Source organism: Gorilla gorilla, chromosome 6, assembly GCF_029281585.2.
Source record: "Gorilla gorilla gorilla isolate KB3781 chromosome 6, NHGRI_mGorGor1-v2.1_pri, whole genome shotgun sequence".
Classification (NCBI taxonomy): Eukaryota; Metazoa; Chordata; class Mammalia; order Primates; family Hominidae; genus Gorilla; species Gorilla gorilla.
The window spans coordinates 137732483-137750506 of NC_073230.2; the positions used below are offsets into that span (position 1 = coordinate 137732483).

The 18024-nt window shown below is 53.4% G+C and overlaps 3 pseudogenes; 2 read left to right on the forward strand and 1 right to left on the reverse strand.

Moving 5' to 3' along the window:
• Nucleotides 1-10227, forward strand: part of LOC115934555 (putative uncharacterized protein FLJ46235) — a 47506-nt pseudogene extending 37279 nt beyond the window's left edge.
• On the forward strand, nt 9243-10227 carry LOC129534625 (putative uncharacterized protein FLJ44672; annotated as a pseudogene).
• A 1895-nt stretch (nt 10228-12122) lies between these two features.
• On the reverse strand, nt 12123-14000 carry LOC115935396 (protein capicua homolog; annotated as a pseudogene).
• Nucleotides 14001-18024: the final 4024 nt, after the last annotated feature.

Consider the following 18024-nt stretch of genomic DNA (forward strand, 5'->3'; position numbering starts at 1 on the left):
TGTTTAGATTGAATTGTCTCCCCAGAAGTAAGATTACTGTGAGACATGGTGAATGGACATTCTCATTACCCTTGATGTAAATTGACAGGGTTTTGGGTGCCTCCCAGCTATAATCTTAGCAGTTTGGGAGGCTAAGAGAGGAGGACTGCTTGAGGCCAAGAGTTGGAGGAGGCAGTATGGCAGTATGGTGAGACCCTGTCTCCATTATTTTAAAAAATTGACAAGCTTTACCCGGGAAGGCTTATACACAATTTAAACACCCCTCATAGTATAAGAAAGTGCCCATTTCAATGCACCTTTGCCAGCACAGGGTATTATAATTTAGTAAGTCATTTTTTGTTTGATTATTTTAAATAGACAAAAGACCTCATATTACTTTACTTGTCACATTTCAACATCTTTCCTTAGCTTATTAGCTCTATCTCTTTTCTGTCTGTAAATGGTTGTTGTTGTTTTGTTCTTTGAGACAGGGTCTTGCTCTGTCACCAGGCTGGACTGTAGTGGCATAATCATGCCTCGCTGCAGCCTTGACCTCCCAGGCTCAAACTTCAGCATTCTGAGTAGCTGGGACTACAAGTGTGCACCACCACTCCCAGCTAACTTTTTTCTTTTTTTTGGATAGAGACAGGGTCTCACTGTGTTGTCCAGACCGGTCTCTAGCTCCTGGCCTTAAGCAATCCTCCTGCATTAGCTTCTCAAATTGCTGGAATTTCAGGCATGAGCCACCATGCCTGGCCTGGGCTAGTCCTGTATTCTCTATAGAGTTCTCTTTACTTTCTGCTAGCCAATCTCTCATTATGCTGTTCACCTGTTATAATGAATAATTCTCCGTATTAAATTTTACCACTTTAAACTTTTGAGTGGTCGATGCTTCCTGATTGGACTCTGACTACTATGTTAGGAAGGGTCCCAGGAGATAAACCCACACAGATGGGATTTGGGCATAGGTTTGGTTTCCCAGGGGGCAGTGCTGAGCTCTTTGCCAGTGGGAAATGGGATGCTGGTGATTTCCAGGAAGTGACCTCACAGTGACACAAGCTACCCCTTACTGTTGATTGTGACGAAATGCCAGCTGAGGCACATGCCTTGGGAGCTAAGTGGTTGCTGCCCTTGACCACTATGAAGACTGGTGTGGGAAGGGTCGCTTTGGATGCACTTGAGCAGGGGTCCCCAACCCCTGAGCCATGGAGCCGTAGGGAGCCACACAGCAGGAGGTGAGTGGTGTCGAGAGAGGGAGTGAGGGAAGCTTCGTCTGTATTTACAGCCACTCCCCTTTGCTCACATTCCCGCCTGAGCTCCACCTTCTCAGATGAGCAGCAGCATTAGATTCTCATAGGAGAACGCACCCTGTTGTGAACCGTGCATGTGAGGGATCTAGGTTGCGCTGTCCTTATGAGAATCTAATACCTATTGATCTGTCACTTTCTCCCATCACGCTCAGGTGGGACCATCCAGTTGCAGGAAAACAAGCTTAACACGCCCACTGATTCTACATTATGGTGAGTTCTATAATTATTTTATTATATATTACAGTGTAATAATGGTAATGAAGTGCCTAATAAATGTAAATGTGCTTAAATCTTTTGGCCCAGCTCCTACCTCCCAGCAGCGTCTCCAGGCCCAGAACTTTCTCCAGTCAGCCTCTACAGACCAAGCTCATGACTCACAATGGCCTATTTAGGCCCATACGCTACGTCACGGCAGTCTCCGCAGATGAGGCTACTGCCTCACAACAGCCTCCACAGGCACAGCTCCATCGTTACAATGGCCTCTTTAGACCCAGCTCCTGCCTCCCAGCCTTCTCTCCAGGCCCTGAACTTTCTCCGTAAGTTCATGTAGCTGGGACTGTAGGTATACATGACGATACTTGGCTAATTTTTAAATTGTTTTGTAGACATGGGGTCTCACTTTGTTGGCCAGGCTGGTGTCAAACTAATGGCTTCAAGTGACCCTTCCACCCCTGCCTCCCATCCTAGAGGTATGTGCCACCACAAGGAGCACTTGTTCAATTTTCTAAAGAAAAAATTTCTAAAGTAAGGCTGTGGGATGATGGCAGGAAGATAAAAGAAAAACAGAAGAATAAGTTAAAATGACTTATTCACACATATTCTTTTGACAGCAAGAAGAACTTTTAGTATATACATTCCTTACAAACAAACAAAAGGCAGATAAACAATGTTGTATAGGAACTTCAACACACACTGTACAATATTCCCACTTTGCTGACATAAGTTATGGAAATTTCGTGGTTTACTTGAGTGTCGCTACCAGTATTTTGCTTCTCTGATGATTTTTATCAACTTCCTCATCTGTTAACTTCTCTCCAAGGTATGTCATGTCACGACATACTGCCGCTGCATGAACATGGCCAGCGTCTTCCTATTAAACATGTAGAATGCTTTCTTAATTTCTCTTTTTACTCTCTTTGTGTTTTGCATTTTCCTTACTTTTATTGTCAGAAACTCCAGAAAGTCAATCGTACTAATTTATCACGATTTGCTTTATTAATTTATGCTTTGCTTATATGGAATTTTCCAACAGACCTCATTACAATTTCTAACCTGTTTTATTTTGTTTTTTTTTTTTTTCTGAGACAGGGTGTCCCTCTGTTGTCCAAGGCTGGAGTGTAGTAGTGCTGTCACAGCTGACTGCAGCCTCAACCTTCCAGGCTGAAGCGATCCTCCCACCTCAACCTCCCACGTGGCTGAGACTACAGGTGCTTGCCACTATGCCCAACTAATATTTGGAATTTTCGTATACGTGGATTTCAGAGGGGTGACAGCGAAACGTGAGTAAGCATGGATTTTGGTATATGCAGAGATGGGGGGCTGGAACTAATTCTGTATACTGAGGGACGGCGACTGTATATGTTTTTACAATTACGCTGTAGGATACGTACTGTTGCATAGCCTTGAAAATAATGATTTTTAATTGAGTGGAATAATAATAATGTTGACAAAAGTAGCAGCTGGCCAGGTGTGGTGGCTCACACTGGTAATCGCAACACTTTGGGAGGCTGAGGCAGGAGGATGGCTTGAGGCCAAGAGTTTGCGATAGGCCTTGGAAACAAAGGGGAAGTCACCATCCCTACAGAAAAATACATGAATTAGCCTAGTGTGGTGGCATGTTCCTGTAGTCCCAGCTACTTGGGAGGCTGAGGTGGGAGGATCACTTGAGCCCAGGGAGGCTGAGACTGCAGTGAGTCATGATCAGGCCTCTGCACTCCAGCCTGGGTGACAGAGTGAGACCCTGTCTCAAAACAACAAAAAAGTAGCAGCTAACATCAACTGACCTTTTATACCAGGTGCCTATTGATATCATAGTTTAATTTCTTATTAACTGTTTCTTATTTCACTTACCAACTCTGTCTTCAGTTACTCCCAGATTTTTGCTGTGTTTGTAAAGATGACCTTTTGTTTAGATTGAATTGTCTCCCCAGAAGTAAGATTACTGTGAGACATGGTGAATGGACATTCTCATTACCCTTGATGTAAATTGACAGGGTTTTGGGTGCCTCCCAGCTATAATCTTAGCAGTTTGGGAGGCTAAGAGAGGAGGATTGCTTGAGGCCAAGAGTTGGAGGAGGCAGTATGGCAGTATGGTGAGACCCTGTCTCCATTATTTTATAAAGTTGACAAGCTTTACCCGGGAAGGCTTATACACAATTTAAACACCCCTCATAGTATAAGAAAGTGCCCATTTCAATGCACCTTTGCCAGCACAGGGTATTATAATTTAGTAAGTCATTTTTTGTTTGATTATTTTAAATAGACAAAAGACCTCATATTACTTTACTTGTCACATTTCAACATCTTTCCTTAGCTTATTAGCTCTATCTCTTTTCTGTCTGTAAATGGTTGTTGTTGTTTTGTTCTTTGAGACAGGGTCTTGCTCTGTCACCAGGCTGGACTGTAGTGGCATAATCATGCCTCGCTGCAGCCTTGACCTCCCAGGCTCAAACTTCAGCATTCTGAGTAGCTGGGACTACAAGTGTGCACCACCACTCCCAGCTAACTTTTTTCTTTTTTTTGGATAGAGACAGGGTCTCACTGTGTTGTCCAGACCGGTCTCTAGCTCCTGGCCTTAAGCAATCCTCCTGCATTAGCTTCTCAAATTGCTGGAATTTCAGGCATGAGCCACCATGCCTGGCCTGGGCTAGTCCTGTATTCTCTAGAGTTCTTTTTACTTTGTGCTAGCCAATCTCTCATTATGCTGTTCACCTGTTATAATGAATAATTCTCCGTATTAAATTTTACCACTTTAAACTTTTGAGTGGTCGATGCTTCCTGATTGGACTCTGACTACTATGTTAGGAAGGGTCCCAGGAGATAAACCCACACAGATGGGATTTGGGCATAGGTTTGGTTTCCCAGGGGGCAGTGCTGAGCTCTTTGCCAGTGGGAAATGGGATGCTGGTGATTTCCAGGAAGTGACCTCACAGTGACACAAGCTACCCCTTACTGTTGATTGTGACGAAATGCCAGCTGAGGCACATGCCTTGGGAGCTAAGTGGTTGCTGCCCTTGACCACTATGAAGACTGGTGTGGGAAGGGTCGCTTTGGATGCACTTGAGCAGGGGTCCCCAACCCCTGAGCCATGGAGCCGTAGGGAGCCACACAGCAGGAGGTGAGTGGTGTCGAGAGAGGGAGTGAGGGAAGCTTCGTCTGTATTTACAGCCACTCCCCTTTGCTCACATTCCCGCCTGAGCTCCACCTTCTCAGATGAGCAGCAGCATTAGATTCTCATAGGAGAACGCACCCTGTTGTGAACCGTGCATGTGAGGGATCTAGGTTGCGCTGTCCTTATGAGAATCTAATACCTATTGATCTGTCACTTTCTCCCATCACGCTCAGGTGGGACCATCCAGTTGCAGGAAAACAAGCTTAACACGCCCACTGATTCTACATTATGGTGAGTTCTATAATTATTTGATTACATATTACAGTGTAATAATGGAAATGAAGTGCCTAATAAATGTAAATGTGCTTAAATCTTTTGGCCCAGCTCCTACCTTCCGGCAGCCTCGCCAGGCCCAGAACTCTCTCCAGTCAGCCTCTACAGACCAAGCTCATGACTCACAATGGCCTATTTAGGCCCATACGCTACGTCACGGCAGTCTCCGCAGATGAGGCTACTGCCTCACAACAGCCTCCACAGGCACAGCTCCATCGTTACAATGGCCTCTTTAGACCCAGCTCCTGCCTCCCAGCCTTCTCTCCAGGCCTTGAGCTTTCTCAAGTCGACCTCACCAGGCCCAGCTCATGCTTCTTTGCAGCCTCTCCAGGCCCAGCTCCTGCATCTTGGTGGCCCCTCCAGGCCCAGCCTCTGCCTCCCATCGGCCTCTACAATCCCAACATGTGCCTCACAGCAGATTCTTCAGGCCCAGCATCTGCCTCACTGTGGACCCCCCCAAGCCAAGCTCCCAACCTTTCAGCAGCTTCTACACACCCAGCTCCTGCCACCCAGTGGCCTCTTTAGGCCAAGCTCATGCTTCACAAGGGCCTTTCAAGGCCCAACTTTTATCTCATGGCAACCTTCCCTGGCCAGATTCCTGCCTGTCTCCCAGCAGCCTAGACAGGCCCAGGTCTTGCCTCACACTGGCCTCTCTACATCCAGCTCAGGCCTCACGGTGGCCTCTCCAGGCCCAACTCCTGTCCCAGAACGTCATCTCCGGGCCCAAAACTTACTCAAGTCAGACTCTCTAGTCCCAACTGCTGCCTCCTGGTGGCCTATGAAGGCCCAAAATCTCCTCAAGTTGACCTCTCCAGGCCCAGCTCCTGCCTCGCAATTGCCTTTGTAGGCCAAGATCATGCCGCGAAGTGGCCTTTCCTAGCCTAACTTCTGCTTTTTGACGCATACTCCAGTCCCAAAACTTCCTCCAGTCAGCCGGTCTAGGCCAAGCTCTTCCTCCCAAGGGCTTCTGCAGGCCAAAATCGTCCTGAAGTCACCCTCTGCAGGCGCAGCTCCTGCCTCCAAGTGCTGTGTAGGCCAAGCTAATGCCTCACAGCATACTTTCCAGGCTGAGCGTTTCCTTTTGTGCATCCTCTCCAAGCCCTGAACTTACTCCAGTCTTCCTCTCCAGGCCCAGCTCTTCCTCTCAGCGGCCTCTGCAGGCCCAGACTGTCATCAAGTCGGCCTGTCCAGGGCCAGCTCCTGCCTCCCGGCGGCCTCTGCAGGCCCAAGTCATACTCAAGTCGGCCTCCCCAGGCCCAGCTCCGGCCTCTCGGTGGCCTCTCCGGGTGCAAAAGTTCCTCGAGTCAGCCTCTCCAGGCCCAGCTCCTCCTGCCTCCCAGTGGCCTCTTTCGGCCCAGCCCAGCTCATGCCTCCCGGCGGCCTTCCCAGGCCCCGCTTTGGACTTTCGGTGGCCTCTGCAGGCCTCGACAAGGCCCGGCCTCCTGCCTCCCGAAGACCTGCACAGGCCCAGCCTCTGCCTCACAGCGGACTCTCCACACCCAGCTAGCTCTCGCCTCACTGCAGCCTCCCGAGTCCAAAGCTCCTGCCTCTCGGCCGCTTCGGCAGGCCCAGCTCCCGCCTGCCAGTGGCCTCTTCAGGCCCATGGGGCTCATTCCTCACAACAGCCTTTCCAGGCCCAGTTTTTCCCTTCCGGCGGCCTCTCCGGGCCGAGAACCTCCTCAAGTCGGCCTCTCCGGACCCACTTGCACCCTCCGGGCGTCCTCTCCGGGCCAAGCTCCTCTTCCTGGCTGCGTCTCCAGGCCCGACTCCTGCCTCTCAACAACCTCTTTGGACTCAGTGCCTACCCATCTCCTGGCGGCTTTGGTCGGCCCACAGCTTCCTCAAGCCAAGCTCCCCAGGCCCAGGTCAGGCCTCACGGTGGCCTCTCCAGGATGAGCTCCTGCCCTCCGATGGCACCTGCAGGCCCCAAATGGTCTCCGGTCGGTGGGCTCCTCCACGCCAAGCTTGGGCCTCCCGGCGACCTCTGCAGGCCCAAGTTGTCCTGAAGTCGGCATCTCCCGGCCCTGCCTCCCAGCAAGTAAGCAAGCTCTTTTGGCTCAACTCCTGCCCAGCTCCCAACCGCCTTTGTAGGCCCGGAACTTTCTCCAGCCAAGTTCTTCGGGCCTAATTCCTGCCGCCCGGTGGCCTGTACGGGCCCAGCAATGGTTGAAGAACGGCCTCTGCAGGTCCCGCTCTTGCCTCCCAGGGGCCTCTCCAGGCCCAGCTCTTGCCCCCACGGCGGCCTCCCGGGGCCAAGTCCCTGCCTGCCTCCCAGCAGCCCGCGTGTAGCCCAGCTCCTCCCTCACGGTGGCCTGTTGATGCCCATGCCTCTGGTACCCTGCCCAGAGGCATGAGCCCCTGCCACACACTGGCTTCTCCCACGCTGAGAGAGATCAGCGTGAGCCCTTGCCTCACACCGGCCCCTCCCACGCTGAGAGAGGTCAGCGTGAGCCCCTTGCCTCACACCGGCCCCTCCCACGCTGAGAGAGGTCGGCGTGAGCCCTTGCCTCACACCTGCCCCTCCCACGCTGAGAGAGGTCGGCGTGAGCCCTTGCCTCACACCGGCCCCTCCCAGGCTGACACAGGTCAGCGGGAGCCCCTAGCCTCACACCGGCCCCTCCCACGCTGACAGAGGTCAGCCTGAGCCCCTAGCCTCACACCGGCCCCTCCCACGCTGAGAGAGGTCAGCGTGAGCCCCTTGCCTCACACCGGCCCCTCCCACGCTGAGAGAGGTCAGCGTGAGCCCCTAGCCTCACACCGGCCCCTCCCACGCTGACAGAGGTCAGCGTGAGCCCCTTGCCTCACACCGGCCCCTCCCACGCTGACAGAGGTCAGCGTGAGCCCTTGCCTCACACCGGCCCCTCCCACGCTGAGAGAGGTCAGCGTGAGCCCTTGCCTCACACTGGCCCCTCCCAGGCTGACAGAGGTCAGCGGGAGCCCCTAGCCTCACACCGGCCCCTCCCACGCTGACAGAGGTCAGCCTGAGCCCCTAGCCTCACACCGGCCCCTCCCACGCTGACAGAGGTCAGCGTGAGCCCCTTGCCTCACACCAGCCCCTCCCACGCTGACAGAGGTCAGCGTGAGCCCTTGCCTCACACCGGCCCCTCCCACGCTGAGAGAGGTCAGCGTGAGCCCTTGCCTCACACCGGCCCCTCCCACGCTGACAGAGGTCAGCGTGAGCCCTTGCCTCACACCGGCCCCTCCCACGCTGAGAGAGGTCAGCGTGAGCCCTTGCCTCACACCGGCCCCTCCCACGCTGAGAGAGGTCAGCGTGAGCCCTTGCCTCACACCGGCGCCTCCCACGCTGAGAGAGGTCAGCGTGAGCCCTTGCCTCACACCGGCCCCTCCGACGCTGAGAGAGGTCAGCGGGAGCCCCTAGCCTCACACCGGCCCCTCCCACGCTGAGAGAGGTCAGCGGGAGCCCTTGCCTCACACCGGCGCCTCCCACGCTGAGAGAGGTCAGCGTGAGCCCTTGCCTCACACCGGCCCCTCCCACGCTGAGAGAGGTCAGCGTGAGCCCTTGCCTCACACCGGCGCCTCCCACGCTGAGAGAGGTCAGCGTGAGCCCTTGCCTCACACCGGCCCCTCCGACGCTGAGAGAGGTCAGCGGGAGCCCCTAGCCTCACACCGGCCCCTCCCACGCTGAGAGAGGTCAGCGTGAGCCCTTGCCTCACACCGGCGCCTCCCACGCTGAGAGAGGTCAGCGTGAGCCCTTGCCTCACACCGGCCCCTCCCACGCTGAGAGAGGTCAGCGGGAGCCCCTAGCCTCACACCGGCCCCTCCCACGCTGAGAGAGGTCAGCGTGAGCCCTTGCCTCACACCGGCCCCTCCCACGCTGAGAGAGGTCAGCGTGAGCCCTTGCCTCACACTGGCCCCTCCCAGGCTGACAGAGGTCAGCGGGAGCCCCTAGCCTCACACCGGCCCCTCCCACGCTGAGAGAGGTCGGCGTGAGCCCTTGCCTCACACCGGCCCCTCCCACGCTGAGAGAGGTCAGCGTGAGCCCCTGCCTCAACAGGCCACCGTGAGGGAGGAGCAGGGTCGCACGCGGGCTGCTGGGAGACAGGCAGGGACTTGGGCCTGGGAGGTCGCGGTGGGGCGAGAGCTGGGTCTGGAGACACCCCTGGGAGGCAACAGCGGGGCCTACAGACTCTGTTCTCCAGCCGGAGCTGGGACTGTTCAGGTACTGGGAGGTGGGATGTGGGTCTGAAGAGCTTGGTTGCAGAAACTTCGGGGTCTACAAACGCAGGCGGGAGCTGAGCCAAAAAAGCTTGTTTGCTGGGAGGCGGGAGATGCAGCCAGGAGGAACAGCTGTGCCTGCAGAGGCCGCCATGCGGGAGGCAGAGGCCGGGCCTCCTCAAGTCGGCCTCTCCAGACCCACTTGCAGCCTCCCGGCGTCCTCTCCGGGCCCAGCTCTTCCTCCCGGCTGCGTCTCCAGGCCTGACTCTGGCCTCCCAACAACGTCTTTGGACTCAGCTCCTACCCAGCTCCCAGCGGCCCTGGTAGGCCCACCACTTCCCAAAGCCAAGCTCTCCAGTCCCAGCTCAGGCCTCACGGTGGCCTCTCCAGGCTCAGCTCCTGCCCTCCGATGGCATCTGCAGGCCCCAAACGGCCTCCGGTCGGTGGGCACCTCTAGGCCCAGCTTGGGCCTCCCGGCGGCCTCTGCAGGCCCAAGTCATCCTCAAGTCGGCCTGGAATTGGGCCTGGAAGAGCAGCAAGTCGGCCTCCCCGGGCCCAGCTCCGTTCTCTCGGCGGCCTCTCCAGGTGCAAAACTTCCTCGAGTCAGCCTCTCCAGGCCCAGCTCCTCCTGCCTCCAAGTGGCCTCTTTCAGCCCAGACCAGCTCATGGCTCTCGGCGGCCTTCCCGGGCCCCGCTTTTGACTTTTGGCGGCCTCTTCAGGCCCAGAACTTGACCTCCAGTGGGCCTTTGCAGGCCCGGCCTCCTGCCTCTCGAAGGCCTGCAAGGGCCCGGACTCACAGTGGACTCACAGCGGACTCTCCATGCCCAGCTAGCTCTCGCCTCATTGCGGCCTCCCGAGTCCAAAGCTCCTGCCTCTCGGCCGCTTCGGCAGGCCCAGCTCCCGCCTGCCAGTGGCCTCTTTAGGCCCAGCTCATTCCTCACAACGGTCTTCCCAGGCCCCGTTTTTCCCTTCTGGCAGCCTCTTGGCCTCTAATTTGTTTATCTTTTGTGTATAAATCCCAAAATATTGAATTTTGGAATATTTCCACCATTATGTAAATATTTTGGTAGGTAATTTATTTGGAGTGAGTTTCTGCACCAAGCCTGAATTTTTTATTTTATTTTCCTTATTATTTGGTGTTAAACAGGTTTAATGACGGTCATGGCAACTTTTTGGCACAATGAAAAATATCGCCCATGATCAACGTGTTCTGTTCTGGGGAAGGGGGCAAAGGCAGGGTGAATCACTTTCTTAAAAAGTATAGCTCAAGTTGGGAGTGCAGAGGGAATGGGGAGAAAACCCTCCCGCTGCCTGTGTCGAAGTGCAGGAGCCCCCACCCCCATACTCACCTGAGTCCAGCCCCTCTGGGGAAAGAAGGGGTGCATGAACTCCCCCTAGTCCACAGGCACCTCCCTGTGGCCCAAGGCCCTCTTCACACTCCATCTTGTAGCCCCAACAGGAGCTATTTTCCGAAAAGTGAAAAGCTCTGAAGGTCCCACAATTCATGGTATGTACAGGGGCTCGGAGGAGGGAAACTGCCCAGCTTTCCCCCGGCACAGCTGCAGGGGTAGGGGGTATAGATAAGAGGAGCAGGCCTTGGCCAGGCGTGGTGGCTCACGCCTGTAATCCCAGCACTTTGGGAGGTGGAGGCAGGCGGATCACGATGTTAGGAGATCGAAATCAGCCTGGCCAAGATGATGAAGCCCCGTCTGTACTAAAAATACAAAAATTAGCCGGACGTGGTAGCGTGCACCTGTAATCCTAGCTACCCGGAAGGCTGAGGCAGGAGAATGGCGTGAACCCGGCAGGAAGAGGTTGCAGTGAGCCAAGATCGCACCACTGCACTCCAGCCTGAGCGACAGAGCAAGACTCCGTCTCAAAAAAAAAAAAAAAAAAAAAAGCAGGCCTTATTCCGTCCCAAACTGAAAGGATTAAATGGCTTTACCTGGAAGAAGATAACCATCCTGCCTTCCATTGCTACCCCCACATACTGTCCATGTTCTCAGGGGGTACTGTGAGTCCTGGGATCTTCTTTGGGGTCGCCCACCTGCCTGTGGTAGTTATGGAGACCCCCAGGTGTTGAGGCAGGGCTGGGGTGTCCCCTTCCAGCCATGCTGTCAAGGCCCCAACTGTGGGGCAGAGGCAGTGGCAGGGCAGCCAGGGTTGCAACAGAGCTTGAGCAGGGTGAGGTGGGGTTAGGCAGGGCTGGGAGTCAGGGCAGGGGCAGCAGCAGTGGACCCGCTATGCACACATCTTCTTCTCCAAGGTTTGTGTGCAGAACCTCCTGCCCATGCTGCTCCAGCAGCTTCAGTTGGCACCTGCCCCAGTCCAGCCTCTGGGACCCATGCAGCAGCTCCCAGTGGCCCTGCACCCACCACCAGCATCCGTTTCACCTGCAGTTGAAGATCCGTGAGGTGCCCAGAAGATCATGCAGTCATCAGTCCCACGGAGCAGCCCGCGAGGCTGAGGCTCCTCCTAGTGGACCGCCCCCCAACTGGCACCACTGCTGCCCCTGCCCCTACTCTCAGCCTCACGTGACTCGGGCAGAGGCAGTGGTGGGGCAGCCAGGGCAGCGTCAAGAGTCTGAGCCAGGTGAGGTGCGGTCAGGACCCCCACAGGGCTGGGAGTCAGGGCAGGGGCAGGACAGACCTTGGAGGGGAAGATGTGTGCATAGTGGGCCTGGAGGGCGGCTGTGGCCTAGTGGGCGGGAAGAAGCAGTGGGCCTGGAAGAGCTGCATGCTCAGGGCCGGCACTGGCCCAGGGCGCGTGCAGTGAAGAGGACAGCGCCTTCTCGGTCTCCGGTCCCCTGAGCCTGTCCTCGGCTTCTCCACCTGTACAGGCAAAGGGGAAGCTGTCCCCATCACACATGGCACACTTGGGGGTGTTGGGCTTTGGGCTGCAGCTGGAGCATCTTCTCATCTTGCATTTGGGCATGGTGGGGTCCTCCAGTGTGGGATCCATGTCCGTGGTGTTCCCTCTGCCCCGACCCCGAAAGCCTAGTCAGTTTCTCTTCAGGCTCTGCCCCCCGGGTGGCTCAGCCCAGCTCCTGCCTAGGAAAGCCTTAGTGTTGGGAGGGACCCTGATGACTGAGGAGCCTGGTAGCTCCAGGTCGCCCACACTTTCAGGTCTCTTGCACCAGAAGGTGGCAGGATCCATTGGGAGGAAACAGGTCGCCTTGGAAGGCGTCCCTGGGTCCCCATACCCAGGGGTAGGGGCCGTAGGGGGCCCGCTCTGCTGCCTTGACCATACTCCTGGGCTTTGAAGGCTCCTGGGCCCAGTAAGAAGGAGGTGGGTGCCAAGGTTGAGGAGGGAGCATCCGAGTATGTGTAGGAGGAGGACAGGGTGGGACCATAGACTTTGCCAAAAGCTGCAGGTGGATCGGGGGACCCTGGGGGCTCAGGATCCAGCAAGGGGCGGCAGGAGTAAAGGAGGAAGGAATGACAGGTGCAAATACCTTCCCACCAAAGCCCTTGTTGCCCTCTGGCTCCTCCCCAGAGTTGTCCCCACTCTCAGTCGGTCACCCACTCCTTGAACTTGAGATCAGTGTCAGTGGTGCTAAAGCCGTCATCAGCAATGACATCATCACCCCCTCCTCATGGATGACCGTGTGCTCCTCGTCACTCGCTATGTCCTCACTGGCCATGTGCTGGGAATAAGCAGCTCAGGTGGGCAGCAGCAGGGCTGCCCACCGGTCACCTCCCTCACCAGGGGCTGCAAAGTGGCCTGGAGCTCCATACTGAGTAGAAGGCTTTGGGCCAGAGTATGATGCAGTGCCAGACACCACCTGTGTCAGTTCCTGTAGTGCCTGATGGTCTATTTCCCTGCGGTCAAGGCTGTGTACCCCCCTGTGGGAGAAGGCTTGGGCCAGGCTGAGCCAGGTTCCCTGACTGTGTGCAGCCGTTCTGCCCCACAGAAGCTGCTCCTTGGTATCCGAGCTCTGGAGTGTTTGGGCTGCAACTGACAGGAGTTCAGAGGACACCCCAGGGGCAGTGGCAGTGCCCGTCTCTGATATGCTCCGCTCCCACGAGCCCTTGTTACACTCCTGCTAGCCCCTGGCTTGTGGGCTTGGCCTCTGAGCTGGACTTCTTTCAGTCCTTGTTGCAAATGGGCCACCTTCACCTGGAAGGCCAGGTCGTGGTATTTCTTCGTCTCATTGGGCCCCAGGGTGTACCACTGCTCGCTCCGCATCTGGCTGACGGTCCGGATATCCTGGTTGGAGTGGCCCTGGTGCGCCCTGCCAGGGCCTGGTGCCGCTTGCTGAAGATCATGACCGCCACTCATGGGCCACCGGATGTGGTCCTTGTCCCATTTGTTGGGGCTGCGTCCATCCTTCTCAGAAGATGAGTCCTGTTCCTTGCGCAGGGCACTGAGGGACTGGGCCTGACATCATCTGAGTGGTAGAGACAACTGGGTGTCAGGAGGCATGATGGAGAGGAAAGCATCTTCATGGTCATTCTCTGTCTCACTGTCCAGCAGGGACTCCCCTGAGGGGCCCAGGGCTCCTCCTCCATGGTGGGAGGTGAGCTTTTACCAGGTTCCACCACCCCCAAAGTGTGTGGGGTTGCGGGCCCTGGGCTTTCAGGGCAGGTGGCTCCAGGGGGCCGCCCAGGGTCAGCACTCCCTGTCCCACCTGGTGGACGCTCATGAGCAACAACTGCTGACTTGGCAGGTTCTTTGCTCTGGCTGGAGGCCACTGAGTGACTGGCAGGTTGCTGGGCCTCACACGGCTGCAGGGAGGGGTCAGGAAGGGGACAGAGTACCAGGAGAACACAGCCACAGAGCAAGGTTCCACGTTCCTCCACACAAACATGCTGATGCCACTGGAGGCCTCGCTGGACGCAGACATCAGGGGCCTGTGGGCCAAGTACATGGTCTGGACAGGGGGTTCCTGGCAGGGGCTCACACCTCCTCAGCCCCCTCCTCAGCCAAGGCAGCTTGGACCCACGGAAGTGGGGATGGAAGGGGAGCATGAGGCCAGGCCTCAAGTTTTTTTTTTTTTTTTTTTTTGAGATGCAGTTTGGCAGGCTGGAGTGCAGTGGTGCGATCTCAGCTCACTGAAACCTCCACTTCCTGGGTTCAAGCAATTCTCCGGCCTCAGCCTCCCAAGTATATGCACCTTTACTGCTGAATATTATATATTTTCTTATGCTTTCATGTGATTGATTAGCATTCTTTTTTTTTTCTTTTTGAGACAGAGTGTTGTTGCTCTGTCGCCCAAGCTGGAGGGCAGTGGTGTGATCTCGGCTCACTGCAACCTCCGCCTCATGGTTTAATTGATTCTCCTGCCTCAGCCCTCTGAGTAGTTGGGATTACAGGCACCCGCCACCACACCTGGCTAATTTTTTGCATTTTTAGAAGGCGTGGGTTTTTGCCATGTCGGCCTGGCTGGACTTGACCTCCGCTCAAGTGATCCACCCTCCTCGGCTTCCCAAAATGCTGGGATTAGAGGCATGAGCCACCACACCCAGCTGCTTTCTTTCATTTTTACTTGAAAAACTCCGTTAAGCATTTCTTTTAAAGTAGACCTAGTGGTGGCTCATACCTATAATCCCAGCACTCTGGGAGGCCAAGGTTTCAGGATCGCTTGAGCCCAGGAGTTCAAGACCAGCCTGGGTAACATAATGAGACACGATCTCTACAAAAAATGCAAAAATTAGCTGAGCATGGTGGCACGCACCTGTAGTCCCAGCTACCTGGGATGCTGAGGTGGGAGGATCACTTGAGCCCGGGAAGTCACAGCTGCAGCCATGATCGCACCACTGCACTCCAGCCTGAGCAACAGTGTGAGACCCTGTTTTTTATTTTTTATTTTTATTTATTTATGTTTTAAAGACATAGGTAGCTAGAGTAATACAGAGATGAAAGGGAGAGTATTCACACATGCTTCTTAAAATAGAAATTACTAAATTTTATTTTACTTAAAATAAAATTTAGCTGTGAGGATTCTCCACAAGGCTGCTCATGACATGGCAGATGGCTTCCCCTTGGGTGGAATGACAGGAGGGCGAGGGCCAAGGTGAGGGTGGTATGGAGAGAGAAAAAACTACCAAGATGAAAGCTGCAGTGCCTTTTATAACCTAATCTTGGAAGGGACATATCACTACTTGTGCCTTATCCTTTCAGTCACACAGACCAACCCTGATATGTTATGGATAGGGACTTGGAGACTGCTCCAAAGACCAGGAGGTGACGATCACTGGGGTCCTCTGGGAGACTGGCCACCACAATTGCCTTTTCCTTTTCAGGTCACTTACAAGGGTCTTTGTTGCTATGGAGGTGGATGTGGGCATAATCAAAGGATACATGTTGTACAGGCCTTTATTATACAAACCTCTACAATAAAACAATGAATAACACATCACTGCCAAGACAGTTATACAGTGTTAAATTGGAATGGAAAGGAAGGAATCAGAATTTCATGTGATAGAACACTTAAAAGTCTGCCTGTGCACATGTATGAATATGCATTAGGGAGAAGTAAAAGAGTGACCTAAAAATCTTCCTAAAGTAATATTATCTAGAAAGTTTGAGAGGTTTAACTGTGGCTAACAAGATTTCCTGAAGATAAAATGTTCCTGGGGCCTTAATAGTTACAAGAACTTTACCAAATCAAGAAAGCAAATATATAGGAGTCTAAAAATTATTTAGTTTTGCATATTCATTTCAGAGTACCAATTATAATTTTATTTCTTTTTAATTTTTGAAAGTTTAGAAAAAAACGAGAACCAATTACAATGTTGAAACAGGAAGGACAGATTTGGGGCCAATTATATTACCGTTTGGGGTTTTTTTTACTATAAAAATGGAAATATTAAAGATTTTTAAAAATGAGTGTGGTAATAGAGTACAAATCTGCAAATGATGAATCAGCAATTATATTTTTATATCAAACAGGGTATGTTTGTGATATTGATATAGTATTAATGCACTGTGAATTTATTTATTTTGAGATGGAATCTTGCTCTGTCGTGCAGACTGGTGTGCAGTGGTGCGATCTCAGCTCACTGCAACCTCTGTGATATGGTTTAGCTGTGTCCCCACCCAAATCTCATCTTGAATTCCTATGTGTTGTGGGAGGGACCTGGTGGAAAGTCCATGAATCATGGGGGCAATCAATTCTTTCCTGTGCTGTTCTTATGATAGTAAATAAATCTCACAAGATCTGATTTTTTTTTTTTTTTTTTGAGACAGAGTCTCACTCTGTCACCCAGGCTGGTGTGAAGTGGTGCAATCTCAGCTCACTGCAGCCTCTGCCTCCCGGGTTCAAGCGATTCTCCTGTCTCAGCCTCCCAAGTAATTGGGATTACAGTTGCCTGCCACCATGCCTGGCTAATTTTTGTATTTTTAGTAGAGAGGGGATTTTGCCATGTTGGCCAGGCTGGCCTTGAAGTCCTGACTTCAGATAATCTGCCTGCCTCAGCTTCCCAAAGTGCTGGGATTACAGGCGTGAGCCACTGTGCCCAGCTGAGATCTGATGGTTTTAAAAAGAGGAGCTCCCCTGCATGAGATCTCACTTTTTGCCTGCTACCATTTATGTAAGATGTGACTTGCTCCTTCTTGCCTTCCATCATGACTGTGAGGCTTCCCCAGCCATATGGAATTGTAAGTTCAATTAAGCTTCTTTTCTTTGTAAATTACCCAGTCTCGGGTATGTCTTTATCGGCAGCATGAAAACGGACTAATACAGTAAATTGGTACCAGGAGTGGGATGTTCTGAAAAGATACCTGAAAATGTGGAAATGACTTTGGAACTGGGTAATAGGCAGAGGTTGGAACAGTTTAGAGGGCTCAGAAAAAGACAGGAAAATGTGGAAAAGCTTGGAACTTTCTAGAGACTTGTTGAATGGCTTTGCCGAAAATGCTGATAATGATATGGACAATAAGACTCAGGCTGACGTGGTCTCCGATGGAGATGAGGAACTTACTGGGAACTGGAGCAAAGGTGACTCTTGTTATGTTTTAGCAAAGCAACTGGCAGCATTTTGCCCGTGCCCTAGAGATGTGTGGAACTTTGAACTTGAGAGAGATGATTTAGGGTATCTGGCAGAAGAAATTTCTAAGCAGCAAAGCATTCAAGAGGTGACTTGGGTGCTGTTGAAAGCATTCAGTTTTAAAAGGAAAACAGAGCATAGAAGTTTGAAAAATTTGCAGCCTGGCAATGCGATAGAAAAGAAAATTCCATTTTCTGAAGAGAAATTCAAGCCAGCTGCAGAAATTTGCATAAGGAAGGTGGAGCCAAATGTTAATCCCCAAGACAATGGGGAAAATGTCTCCAGGCCATGTCAGAGGTCTTCACGGCAGTCCCTCCCATCACAGGCCCAGAAGCCTAGAAGGAAAAAGTGGTTTCATGGGCTGGGCCCAGGGTCCCCAAGCTATGTGCAGCCTGGGGTTTGGTCCACTGCATCCCAGCTGCCCCAGCTGTGGCTGAAAGGGGACAATGTAGAGCTCAGGCCCTGGCTTTAGATGGTGCAAGCCCCAAGCCTTGTGGTGTTGTGCTTCCATGTGGTGTTGAGCCTGCAGGTGCACAGAAGTCAAGAATTGAGGTTTTGGAACCTCCACCTAGATTTCAGAAGATGTATGGAAATGCCTGGATGCCCAGGCAGAAATTTGCTGCAAGGGTGGGGCTCTCATGGAGAACCTCTGCTAGGGCAGTGCAGAAGGGAAATGTGGGGTCGGATCCCCCACACAGAGTCCCTACTGGGGCACTGTCCTCCAGACCCAGAATGGTAGATCCACCGACAGCTTGCACTGTGTGCCTGGAAAAGCCACAGACACTCAATGCCAGCCTATGAAAGCAACCAGGAGGGAGACTGTACCCTGCAAAGCCACAGGGGCAGAGCTGCTCAAGACCATGGGAACCTACCTCTTGTATCAGCATGACCTGGATGTGAGAC